General features: G+C 48.4%; 1 long non-coding RNA gene across 1 annotated transcript in view; it reads left to right on the forward strand.

The window, feature by feature from the left end:
* Positions 1–13,200, forward strand: part of LOC121675699 — a 99,833-nt gene extending 86,633 nt beyond the window's left edge. The window contains exons 2-3 of the long non-coding RNA XR_006020195.1: positions 5,420–5,511; positions 13,149–13,200. This is a non-coding gene — a long non-coding RNA (uncharacterized LOC121675699). The remainder of the gene's footprint in view (positions 1–5,419; positions 5,512–13,148) is intronic.
* Positions 13,201–13,611: the final 411 nt, after the last annotated feature.

Below are 13,611 nucleotides of genomic sequence, written 5' to 3' on the forward strand. Positions count from 1 at the left end.
GCCTGCCCAGACCTCAGGGGGGTTCCCACTGCAGCTCCGCAGTTTGGGTACATCCTGTCTGCCACCTGGGATTTGTGCTCATCCCTGCCATTCCAGCCTGCCGCTCCAGCCTGCTGTTCCTGAGGGTCCGGCTGGACACTGGGATCAGCTGTCCAGGGGGTTTGTGAAGCCTTTGTCCCATCCCTTCCTAGGATCCCAGGCCACGAGTGCTGCATGCTCCCCGAGCTCGCTCCGGAGCGCCCCCTGCAGCCGCGGGGGAACCATCGCACCTGCCCTGCTCACCGGGAGCCGCCAGCGCCCCTGCCGGCTGCGAGCAGAACTGCACCTGAGGGGAAAGGGCCCGACAGCCGAGAAGGCTGGCACTGGGTTTGTGATTGTTTGCTGTTACTGCCATAGTTATTGTTGTTCATTTGACTTGTTATATACATATAGACATATAATAGTAAAGAACTGTTATTCCTATTTCCCACATCTTTGCCTAAAAGCCCCTTGATTTCAAAATTATAATAACTCAGAGGGAAGGGGGGTCACCTCTGCCATTCCAAGGGAGGCTCCTGCCTTCCTTAGCAGACACCTGTCTTTCAAACCAAGGCACCATACATTTAAAAGGGGGTAGTAGCAGAGAGCCTTTGGAGACTAAATATATCAGGCATCCACCAAGTCCACAAACATCCTGATTGGAAGGGCTGACAGCACTGGGTGCACAAACCGGTGAATAGGTAGTGTTAACTAGATGGGTAGATAAATAGAGACAAGCGGCCAGGCAAACAAATCACTGTGTGCTGCCTGGATTGCTTCTATAGCTTATCTGAGACCCATTGTGGCAAGTAATTTTTTGGTTTCTGCTCTATTTAGGAAATGAGCCTGTGGTTTGGGACTAAGACATCATCACACTGACATTAAAAGGCAGCAGTGAAACTGGGTGTTTGCCTGTTTGTGCTTGATTGGAAATTCCTTCCAAACCTGGTGACTCTTCTCAAGTTAAAAGGAGAATTGCAGCAATTGTTGCAATCAACTAATAGCAGCATAGATTTCTGAAGAAGTTAATTGCAGAAGGGAACAGTACACCTCAGGAAGAAAAATAAAGGCTAACATTTTCTTGTAGGCCCCAAATTGAATTCCTGGTTAGGTCATCTCTGTGTCTCCTAATCATGTGTGACATTAAACACTTATTCAATGAAACTCTATTCTTTGTACTAATTATTAAGCATGAAAAATTGATATTGAGCGAGGCCATTGAGCCAAGACGATTCAATACCTAGCAGGGAGGAGAGATTATTTTAATAAAATAAGTTTGCTTGAGCCAGATGGAGTTCCCAGGATGCACTGAGACAATATGACACATAAAATTATCCTCTGGCTTGTGTGACAGCTCTAACTGTGCTATTAAAAAGCCATCAATGAGCTGGAGTGAGGTGTTGCAAGAAAGGACACAATGAGGGGGAAATTGAGGGTGTTTTAGACAAAATGTAGGTAAATGGTGAATATAAAAGGCAGCAAGGCGTGGCTGGGAGTCTTGGAATACCTTTGTGATCCTCAGTGGCTGAGATCAAAGAAAACTGCTGTATTTTTGCAGGACCACCAGGCAGATGTTATGTGACCTGCCCCTGCCCAGTGGGACAGGCTTGTCTCCACAGTGAATTTCTAGCTAAAGGACCTGTGCAGCCCACCTCACAAATTGAGAAGAAAATGCTTTGTGTTTGTGCTGGGAAAAAATCCCCAAACTAATATATTTGGGGATTTATATATATTTCCCTTCTCCTCCTCATTTTCTCTCCTCTTAGATTTGCTTCTTTCCCTTTCATTTCTTCATCTCATTCTTGTTCTATATGCTCTGTCTTTCACCCTCTCCATTACTAACCTGACCCTGAGAGGTCCAGTTTGGAACCAGGACTTCTTGGAACTAACACCTCTCTGTCTTTACTTTTTCCTCTATACTTCGTGGAACCTGTGCCTTGTTCTCTCTGTCCTGGGATGCAGCTAACAGCATTGTTACAGAAGGAAATGCCATCCCATAACAGGTTGGGTGGTATATGACATCCAGTTATCCAAACAGAATATAATGTAATTTCATCCATGGGCAGTGCTGAAAGGAACAGATTTCCTCTGAGTGTGATGTATGAGGCTGCCTCAGCTATCTCTGTTTGGTGAGCCTCTTGCTTCATTTCCAGCTTCCCAGCAAATCTCTAAAGCTCAGAGGACACTGGAGCACAGCACGTTTCACAGCTGAGGAACCTAGATAAACCAGAGACACAGAGGCTTGTTGTTTAAACCCCAGAGCAAACAGAAGCGAATTAATGGGTCTATCTATATCCCTCCCTTTCACTCTTCTGTTTGTCTTTTCCTTTCTTGTTTTCTCTTCTCTTTCCCTTTTCCATTGTTCTTTTCCTTCTTTGTTTCTTGTTACAATAAACATGATTCATGGCACAATGGCATTCAGCCTTTGGAACTTTACATCAGGGGAATGGCTAAGGGCAAGACAGCCCAGTTCAGGGAATTTAGCAACTTGTGTTTGACCTGTTTTTCTCAGGGATGAGGTGTTGGTCAGGAAGGAGAACAGAGCTGTGCCAAGATGGGTTAGTTAAATCCCAGAGGGAAGGGCCAGAAAAAGTGCTGGGCTTTTTCCAATCTTGCATCTCACAGGTTATGAATATATTATCGACTTAATAACCACCCTCCAGTGAGAAAGTCTGTAGCATTCCTGACTGGCTCTGCTTTGGAACAAATGTTTAAAGGTATGGAGGCATCTATAGAAAGAGAAACACATCCAGCAAGAAGTTCAAAGCACCCAAGCAGTTTGGATGTTTGACTGTGAATAGGAATGGTTGCTGAGATCTTTGGATGCTTTTGGGGTCTTCCAGCCTGAGTGTCTGCATCATTAGGTGCCAACAGCCCCCAGTAACTCTGGCATGTGTTTTAGTTCTGTCAGGTGAATGCAGGAGCCTGTTGTGCTGCCTGAGTACTAGTACCATGTATCTGCCTGCATTGAGCACCTGCTGCTGAGTTAGAAACACAGAATGTACAGGCAGCTTTGGGAGGGTAAACAGAGACCTGGATATTATTAACATGGTACCCTGAGCACTCTTAGCAGAGAGTGGTCCAGATGTGATCAGCAGACCATGCTATCATTAATGAATCACATGCATGAGAAAAGGAGAAAAGGAGGAAAGGAGAGGGGAGTTGGTGTGAAGGAACATGTTGGGTGTTTGGCTGATCCCTGGCCTCAACTCTGCGCCTCCCCAAACAGCTGGGTGCTCCCCAGGGACTTCTGTGGGATTCCCCAGGCCAAAACTGGGTCAAGCTCTGACATAGGTTCTGATCTTCCTTATGAAATGCCTTTTTTTAGAATTGAATTAATGGACTAAGTTTCCTTGTAGCCTTTTTGATGCCTTGTGCTCTAGGATAAGCTTTAGGTCTTTGTGAGCTGAAGGTGGCATCATGCATGTCACTACCAAGTTAGAACCTCTCCAATCCAAGCAGAGGAGTTGGTTTGAATGTGCACTAGGGTGTCTGAGATGAGCTGTGGGAATACCAGGATGTAACAGGGTGATGGTTTGTCTAGTCCAGGATGGTGCCACTAGAGGAGGACAATGATATGTACTTCAGTGGAAAACATAAACTGTGTACACTACACAGCATTCATCATATGAAGGCATGGAAGTGGAATGCTGAGGACTGTTTGCAGGACACTCTTAGTGTGAAATTGCTTTGACTAATGACTGTGTCTCCTCTCAGGCATTCCCTAGACTGGCATTGTCTCTGTGCATGCGACTAACTGGCTGATAAAAAGGCACAGATACATCTCTGCCCTGCAGCAGGTTATTGGTAGGGTTATTTAATTTTGAAGGTTTCAAAGGGGGGTGATGACGCAGCGTTTGGTGCTTGAGGCACCAACTCTGGCGTGCCCCAGGTCAGAGAGAGTCCAGCTGCGTTACTTCTGCCTGTCGCAGAAGCGACTTCGGGATCAGGAAAAGAGCTGCTTGCTGGGTTAGCTAGCTGGCTTCTCAGCAGACGAAACATGGCAGAAGCCGACGGGATCGGCTCACGTTAGCTCAAAGGAAGAGAGAGGCTGTTCAGGTCTGGCTTCCAACAGGTTTAATGCGATGGGATCATGATGAGGTTAGATTGCTGGGATGGGATCTCGGAGCCTTGTCCTCAGTTTTGTAGGTAATTTTAAAACCCTGGTGAAAGGGGAAAACAACCAATGAGTTACAAGCCAGGGGGAGGATACAATTTAACAAGAACCACTGGGGGAAACCGAGAGGCGGGAGTTATAACAGAACCAATGAACGACCAAGTAACCGAGAATTTTCCCGAACCGGGGGAGGTGGCTTGGACCCGGGCACCGCCCGGGGGGGGTGTGGCTTAAGCTTCTCAGCCGCCCCCTGAGTCTGACTCTTCGGGGAACTCGATCCAGGGGAGGAGCTGGGATTGATTGGCACGCTGCCCCAGCCCTGCAGTGGGCTGGGTCACCCCAACAGGGTGAGAGTCTTCTCTTTGCAGCACCGGTGAGAGATGTAAGAAAGGTTGTGCAGGAGTGAAAGGAGTACCCAGCACTACCTTCCACAGGCAGGAAACATGGAAGGAAAAGTTGTGTTAACCCTTCTGGGCTGGATTGTGATGAGCCTTTAATTGTAGGATCACACACAACCTCCTGCATCATGGAATACAACAAACAGCATATCTTCAAACTCCAGCTGTATTCTCCTAAGTCACTGCCTTCATGTTTATTTAAAAGAGCTGACTGTGAAGCTCTTCTAAAAGTACATCCAATGAAAAATGACAGCAAATGGTGAAAGCAGTTGTGCAGATCCCAAAGGTCTAAATTTAAGGGAAACCCCTTTCCTACAGGAACAGCATGGAGAGAATTCAGGAGAGCCAGGTCTGCCACCCCTTTTGATGTTTCCCTTTTCCTCTCCTCCCCTGCCTTTCTCCTTGCTGTTTAAGGTAAACACCAACTGGTTGCTGGAGGCATCCTTGGCCCTCTGAAGTGGTGATGCCTATTTGATCTGCCATTTGAAAGTGCATTGTAGTGGTTTGGCATGTGAATGTCTTTCCTGCTTCCTTGCTGTGTCTTTGTGTAGGGTATAATTTGAGACTAATTAGTTCTCAGCTCTCAGGTCTCACAAAGGAGCATCAGCACCTGGTAGACTCTATTTGCTGAAGCCTTTATGAACTGGGAACACATTTCTCTTTCATCTTATTGTACAAATAATTAGAATAACTTAACCAAAGTCCCCTGGGATGCAGTTTGTGTTTAAAACACTTCCCTGCAGTGACTGGCTACTTTGGCAGCCAGTATAGAAGAGCTGGAGGCGCTGAGACCTCTTGCCTGTGGATGCTTCCAGCCTTTCATCTGTATCCCTGTGAGCTCTAGTCCTTTCTAACCCAGTCTCTCTAATCCTTTCCTGTGTTTCAGAACTGTGTCTTTTCCAGAGATCAGCTGAAAAGAGGAGTGACATGCAGGCTTGGAAGATGCAAGATGGATGACAGATTGTGTATATGAATGCAGTAGGTCCTCTCATGATTCTTCCAGCTTTGTGGTCTGGTACATGGTGCATGCCCTAGTCTGGGGGACATGTCAGGCCCTTCTCTGTGTGGTTCTGGGTCACCCCAACTGCTCTGCACAACAGAGAAGCTCACACACGTGCTCAGTGCACTCTCTTGAGCTCTGGAGAGCTTTGGCATCTTTAAGGCCAGTGGAGTTCAACAATGGAGGTAACACCACCTCAGTAAAGTGATTCTGCATATTGCATGATTGAATTCCATTTATGTCCATAAAGATCAAAATCTTTTAGATAGCTTCTTTTTTTCGGTGTGACATCTTGTCACAAACAGACATGAAATGTTTCACATCTATGGGATTTCAACCACTAGCATAATTCCCTCACACATATTCCACTGCTGCGTAATTTCCCTGCCTTTAATGTATGTGCACATCAAGGTTGAGTTACAGTTGCTGTGGGAACTATGAGTTTTATGATTCAAAATGAAAAAAAGAGTGTATTTATATACTTTATTTTGCTTATGAATCAACATGGTAATATTGATGTAATGGGAGAAGAAAGAGAAACTTCTAAACAGCAAGTGTGACATCAAATACTGATCTGTTTATTTTCCCTTCTGTAATGTTCCTCTGACGGGCAAAATCCCCACGATAAAGAAAAAAATAAAAACTGTGAAGCAGACAAAAGGAAAAAAAGAAAGCACCAGATAACTGAGATGTTAAATGAAGTTGTTCAGAGAGAAAATGTTTGCACTTACAAGACACAGGTTGCCACATGCCAGGAACCTTAGTGTGTTGGGGTGGCTCAGCCTCTCTTGGGCTGAAACCATCAAATGTCAGTCAAACCAGAGCCGCCCACTGGCTGGATTTCCCCACCCAGGACAGTGGATCAGAGGGCGGACCAGAAGAGATCACTGAGATCTAGGTTACCTCCCCCTGGGTGGCTCCCAATCTTAAGTTACCTCCCCCTGTTCCAGAAAGTTCTCCCTTTCTTAGTTATTAATTGGTTCCCTGTTGTGACTCCCGCCTCCCTGTTTTCCCCATTTGTTCGGAAAAATTGTATCCTCCCCTCTGCTTGTACTCCATTGGTTGTTTTCTCTTTCCCCGCCTTGCTCCACCCCCCCCATAAAATGGTGTGCCCAATGCTTCTTGGGGCTTTTTCTGGTTCCTGGACCCTCCCGCAAATAAACCTGTTGGAACCCACACCAGAGGCCCCTCCCGCCTTCTTTGCTTCCGGACTAACGCAGGCCTAATCCATTGGCCGCCCGACGTTCTTCCTCTGAGGAGGAGCCAGCGCACGCATCTATCTCACGCCTATTCCACTGAGCCATCCAGCAAGGACGTTGTGGACGCTAACGCTGCGTCCCCTCTGTCCGAGGGCATGCCGAGGCTTGTGATTACAAGCCCCCGGTTGCGTTAGCTTGGCGCACCGAACAGCGACTACACACATGTGAGTTCCTGCATCGTCCTCACTGCCAGGAGGCTGCGAGTGTCAGCAATTCGGAGACGCCGACGCCTCTCGTGGCAGTGCGCTCTGTTTTAAAAGTTGCGCTCCGAGAGGAGGTTGCCAACTCCTGCCAGGAGAACAGCCTGACCCGGAGGACCCCACCGTGCCATTTTGTTTCCAGGACCAGAGACCTGTGTCTTCTTTGCATGTGTGTATTTTTGCGATTCCCGGCCCCTGGGAAATTACCTTTAGTCTCTCCTTTTTGCTGGTGGTGGGTGAAGTTGAGGCTGAGATTTAAGATGGGAGCTAAGCTTTCTCAGCCTCAACGGGAGGTTTATCTCCAAGTTGGGGAGTCCCTGAAGAGTTGTGGGTTACAGTTATCAAAGGGGTTTTTGAAAAGGTTTGTTGAGTGGCTCTTCTTTTATTTTCCCCAGATGTCCCCTGTTAATTTGAAGTCAGCCATGTTTTGACAATTTGTGGGGGACAAAATACTGGAATTAAACCACCGGGAAATCCCTCTGGAGAGAGGTTTCTCTACATGGTCTGGGCCTTGAGTGATATACACAAAGCTAATCGGAAAATAAAGGAAAAGCCCCGAGTTCTCCCCAGTTCTTCCCAAGTCCCTCCTTCCTCCCCTCGCGTTCTTCATTCCACTACCCCGTCGCTGAGAAGATCGGGAGGTGTAAAATGCTCAGAAGCACAGGGTTGCCACTGTCTCCCTGACCCTTCTCGATCCTCTCAGCCACCCCGCCGAAGTAGCCCTGGCCAAGCTGTTTCAGCTTCTACCCAAACCCGCTCTCCTATGCCGTCTTCCCCACTTGTTCACCCAAAAAGTGGTTCCCAGTTTTATTGCCCTGAAAATGACGGTGAAGGCTTTTCTCCATCCACCATTTCGCCCCCTTTCCCTGCTGTTCCTGCATTCCCCCAAAATAGAGGAGACCGCATGGCACAGCCTGCCTTTTTTCCTTCTTCTTCCCACAATCCTCTTCTCCTCCCTCCTCCACACCCTTTCCTGGCCCTGCCCCCTCCTAATGTGATGACTGTGAGCTCCTCCTTCGCGTTGGGTACTGCCCCCTGCGTTGGGAGTCCCTGCCTTTCCCGTGGCCACTCCTCTTTGTCCTCAGCCCCCGCCTACTGGGAGGAGCCTTCTGGTTCCCATGCCTTGTCTTCCGGTTCCCACACTGTGGAAACCGGAACTGACGCCATTTTGAACCCGGAACCGGGAGCCTCCTCCGGTCCCTTCGCCGCTCTGGTTACTTATAACCGAGCTGGCGGCAACCCCACCTGGAAACCCTTTGACCCTGCTGGGCTCAAAGAACTTTGTAAAGCCCAGAAGGAGTTTGGGAGGGAGAGTCCATATTTCCGGAATCTCCTGCGGGCCACCCTCACTAATACAGTGTTGGTCCCAGCAGACCTCCAAAGCATTTTTTCCTGCTTGCTTTCTCCAGCCAAATTCGAGATGTGGGATGACGGGTGGAGAAAGCAACTAAGAGAGGTCCTCCCAATCCTGTTGCAGGACCCTAATAATGCAGGGGTTTCCATGGACCACCTTACCGGTGAGGGGTTGCTTGCCAAGCCACAAGTCCAGGCCCAAAACACCCCAGAGCCGGTCTTAAATGCTGTAAAACATGCGGCGGAGCTAGCATTTTTAATGATGCCCCCTAAATCGGCGCCTCTACTAAATTTTACTGGAATTCGGTAACTTCCAAATGAACCATTTATTGACTTCATTGACAAATTAAAATTAGTGGTGGAGAAGCAAGTGGAAGATACAAGAATTAGAGAAAGCATAATCATTCAAATAGCAAAAGCTAATGCAAATGAACCTTGTAGAAGAGTGATTATGACCCTTCCACTTGATCCTTCACCAGCGTTAAAGCAGATGATTCGGCACTGCACAACCTTAGTTCCAATTGACCAACCAAATTTAAAAATGAGGGGGAATGTGGTAGGAGCTGCGGGTGCCACTGAGGCAACGGCACCTCAGGACAAGAGGATGACAAACAGAACCTGGACTTGTCATAGATGTGGCAAGCCAGGACATATGACCTGGAACTTCAGAGCTCCAGCCCTGATTAATCAAAGTTCCTGTGCTGTTTCCCCAGGGCAAGTACCATGGCCCACTCCCGTGGAGGTACAGCCGGGAAACTGAGGACCCAGCGTGGATCTGCAGCCCCGCGTGACGACATAAGCCAAGAAGCCGCAACCAGAAAAACTGTGACTGCAGCCACTGCAACCACGATGGACTCCATCACACCTCAATGGGTCCTCATGAGTTGCGAAGGATTGAAAGACTGCTGCTTGTTTATAATAGGAGACACCACGCGTACACCACCAGAGATCTCAATAACACCAGAGATCGCCCAAGTAGGGCCACAAGGACTCTTTACAATTAACATGCAATATATTAATCCACCTTTCTTTCTTGCAGCTGGCCAAGTTCTCGCCCAGGCCATCCTCATGCCCAGAAGTTCACCAGAAAACTACAACCCATCCATCTTCTGGGCTGAGGTGGTAGGGGAAGGTAAGCCGATGCTAAGCTGCAAGATTTCATGCCAGGGCTCGGACATCAGCCTAGCAGGGATGATGGACATGGGGGCAGACGTGACGGTCATCGCCTCCAACATTGGGGGTTGCAACCGGTGGAAGGTATTGTTATGGGTGTGGGAGGATCTGTGGCTGCCCAGAGAAGCAGGACTCTTGTCCAGATTGAGGGTCCAGAGGGGTGGATTGCAACAGTCCGTCCATTTGTTATTGACTCTGGGTTTACATTGTGGGGCAGGGATCTCATGTCCCAGCGGGGAGCCTGGGTTGAGATCCCATCTCAACCCCAGGATTTTTAGTAGGGGCCACTGCGGAGCGCCCCACTCAGAAACTGAATTGGCTCACCGATAAAAGGGTCTGGGTGGACCAGTGGCCTTTAAAAAAACACCAATTGAGAGCGCTCACTGCACTCGTGGAGGAGCAGCTGGGGAAAGGGAACATCAAGCCTTCCAACAGCGCTTGAAACTCCCCGGTCTTTGTGATCCGGAAGCCGGGGACAGACAAGTGGAGACTCCTTCACGACCTGCGGAAAATTAAGGACATTGAGGACATGGGACCCCTGCAGCCCGGAATGCCATCACCCTCTATGCTCCCTAGGCAGTGGAAGGTAGCAGTCATAGACATCAAGGACTGCTTCTTCCAGATCCCCCTGCATCCGGATGATGCACCCCGGTTTGCCTTCTTGGTGCCTTCCCTCAACCGAGAGGCTCCCATGCAACGCTACCACTGGCGAGTTCTGCCGCAAGGCATGAAAAACTCACCCACCATCTGCCAGTGGTATGTCACTCACATTCTGTCCCTTGTCCAGAAAAGAGCAGCTGGAGCTGTGATCCTACAGTACATGGACGATGTTTTGGTGTGTGCGCCCACGCAGCAGTACCTGGACTGGACTCTGGGGGAGGTAATCAGGGCTTTAGAGGCTGATGGATTTGAAATCCATCCCAAGAAGGTCCAAAAGACCTCACCTTTTAAATATTTAGGACTCAAAATTGAGGAGCAGATGGTGGTGCCCCAACTGTTAAAAATCAACGATAACCCCAAGACTCTGCAGGAACTCCATCAACTCTGCGGGTCCATCAACTGGGTGAGGCAGCTTCTGGTACTGACGACTGAGGACCTTGCCCCTCTGTTCAACCTGCTTCGTGGGAACGAGGATCTCAAATCCCCGAGGCAGTTGACAGAAGAGGCAAGAAACTCCCTCATCAAGGTCCAGGAGGCGCTGTCGTCTCGCCAAGCCCATTGTTACGCCCCAGGTCTGCCCTTTCAGTTTATAGTGTTGGGGAAAATGCATACCTCCATGGGCTGGTTTTCCAGTGGGACAAGGTGCAGAGGGATCCCCTTCTGATTATTGAGTGGGTTTTCCTCTCGCACCAGCCATCCAAAAGTATTACCACGCCACAGGAGCTCATGGCGCAGTTGGTGATAAAGGCTAGGTCTCGCCTCCGTACCCTTGCGGGGTGTGATTTCACATGTGTTTACCTGCCACTAACCACCAGTGCACTGGACCATCTCCTTCAAAACAACAATCATCTCCAGTTTGCCTTTGATAGTTATTTGGGACAAATATCGGCTCACAACCCGAAACACAAATTGTTCAATTCGGCCTTTAAATTAATTCCAAAAGAAATTCAGTCGTGAACTCCTCAATGCCCTGATGATCTTTATGGATGGTTCTGGGGCATCTCACAAGTTTGTCATTGCTTGGAGGGATCCTTGCACTCAGAAGTGGGAGTCTGATGTGCAGGTGGTCAAAGGATCACCGCAGGTTGCAGAGCTTGCCGCAGTGGTCAGAGCATTTGAGCGGTTCAACGAACCTTTTAATTTGGTAACAGATTCCACATATGTAGCAGGAGTGGTGTCCAGAGCAGAAAGAGCATCGCTCAGAGAGGTGGCAAATCCAAAAATCTATAACTTGCTTTTGAAGCTAATCCAAATTGTCTCCCACTGAAAGCAACCCTTTTACGTAATGCATGTGTGGTCACACACTGATCTGCCAGGGTTCATCGCAGAGGGGAATCGGAGAGCTGATGCCCTAGCTATGCCTATTGAGATGGCAAACTTGCCTAATAGATTCCAGCAAGCCCAGTTGAGCCATGCCACATTCCATCAAAATGCTCCAGCCCTCGTCCGGATGTTCCACCTCATCAAAGACCAGGCAAAGACGATTGTGGCGACATGCCCTAGCTGCCAGAAATACCAGTTGCCATCATTAGGCCAAGGGGTTAATCCTCGAGGCCTCGGCAGTTGTGAGGTATGGCAAATGGATGATACCCATTTCCCCCAATTCGGTCGCCAAAAATATGTGCATGTGTCAGTAGACACCTTTTCTGGTGCAACCTTCGCCTCAGCCTATCGTGGGGAAAGAGCAAAAGATGTCACCAACCACCTGGTACAAGCCTTTGCTGTGCTGGGGACACCAAAAAAATAAAAACAGACAATGGCCCAGCATATACATCTGCAGAATTGAAAAGATTCTTTGACGAATGGGGTGTGGAACATGTCACCAGCATCCCCCATTCTCCTACAGGCCAGTCAATCGTTGAGCGCAAACACCAGACATTAAAAAGACTGCTTGAACAGCAGAAAGGAGGCAATGAGACTAATGCCCCTGTTTTAAGACTCGCCAAAGCGCTCTTCACTTTAAATCTTTTAAACTGCTTCCATGAAGAACCGAACCCCCTTATTTTAAGGCACTTTACAAATTCAACCAAGGCTAAGCTAACCGAAAGACCTAATGTCTTGGTAAAAGACCCAGACACACTGCAAATACGCGGCCCATACCCCTTAATCACATGGGGAAGAGGGTATGGATGTGTATCAACCCTAGAAGGACCTAAATGGATCCCTGGAAAGTGGATCAAACCCTTTTTAACAAAGACATCAAAACCAAAGCAGCCTGAAAACGTGGTAGCAACTGCCTGGAAAAGGAGGAGAAACAAGACCTCCTGAATAAACAAGAAATTCTCCTCCCAGGCTGCAAAGACAAACATTCCCCTTCCCACCTTCCCTAATGTGTTTCCCTCCCCTAAGTGGCCCTTTGTTTTGAAAAAGTCCAAGGGAGCCACTGTTATTTAAGTTAATCGTATTTGTATTAATTTATGTTACACTGTCCCTAAAGTTACCTCCCATGACTGCGTGATGACATCCTACGTGCTGCTGTCCCACCTGCTGCTGCAGCTCCTCCTGTACACTGGGAGCTCCAGTGGCCGGATGCCTTCAATTATCAAGGACATTGTATGGGGTTTCTTTATGGAGTTGTTAATTTTATTAGCCCTTCCCATTTTTAAGTGTTTAGTTTTGAAATCCCTTAAGCCTTTCCCCTCATTTCAATGTAATAAAGAAGGGGGAGATGTTGGGGTGGGTCAGTCTGCTCTTGGGCTGAAACAATGGATCGGAGGGCAGACCAGAAGAGATCACTGCGGTCTAGGTTACCTCCCCCTGGGTGGCTCCCAATCTTAAGTTACCTCCCCCTGTTCCAGAAAGTTCTCCCTTTTGTATTAATTGGTTCCCTGTTGTGACTCCCGCCTCCCTGTTTTCTCCATTTGTTCGGAAAAATTGTATCCTCCCCTCTGCTTGTACTCCATTGGTTGTTTTCTCTTTCCCCGCCTTGCTCCAACCCCCCATAAAATGGTGTGCCCTCTTCTTCTCGAGGCTTTTATCTGGTTCCTGGACCCTCCTGCAAATAAACCTGTTGGAACCCACACCAGAGGCCCCTCCCACCTTCTTTGCTTCCGGACTAACGCAGGCCTAATCCATTGGCAGCCCGACGTTCTTCCTCTGAGGAGGAGCCAGCGCACGCATCCATCTCACGCCTGTTCCACTGAGCCATCCAGCAAGGATGTTGTGGAGGCTAACACTGCGTCCCCTCTGTCTGAGGGCACGCCAAGGCTTGTGATTACAAGCCCCCAGTTGTGTTATTAGTGTAAAACCAGGCAATAACTTGACATACTGGGACTGGCAAGTCTAGGACTTAGAGTCCACTTAGAGTGGGCAATCCCAGTCATGCTGCTGCTTTTCAGGGGAGTTGTGATGCAGAGAAACAAAAGAGACACTGAAAAGCACATGGGGGTGACCTAAAATCTGTTTATGTTGTCTCTCCCACTGCCCTGGGAGA

The sequence above is a fragment of the Corvus kubaryi genome, unplaced genomic scaffold (genome assembly GCF_017639235.1).
Source record: "Corvus kubaryi isolate FWS band 111438036 unplaced genomic scaffold, C.kubaryi_AGA036_p1.0 75, whole genome shotgun sequence".
NCBI classification, from domain to species: Eukaryota; Metazoa; Chordata; class Aves; order Passeriformes; family Corvidae; genus Corvus; species Corvus kubaryi.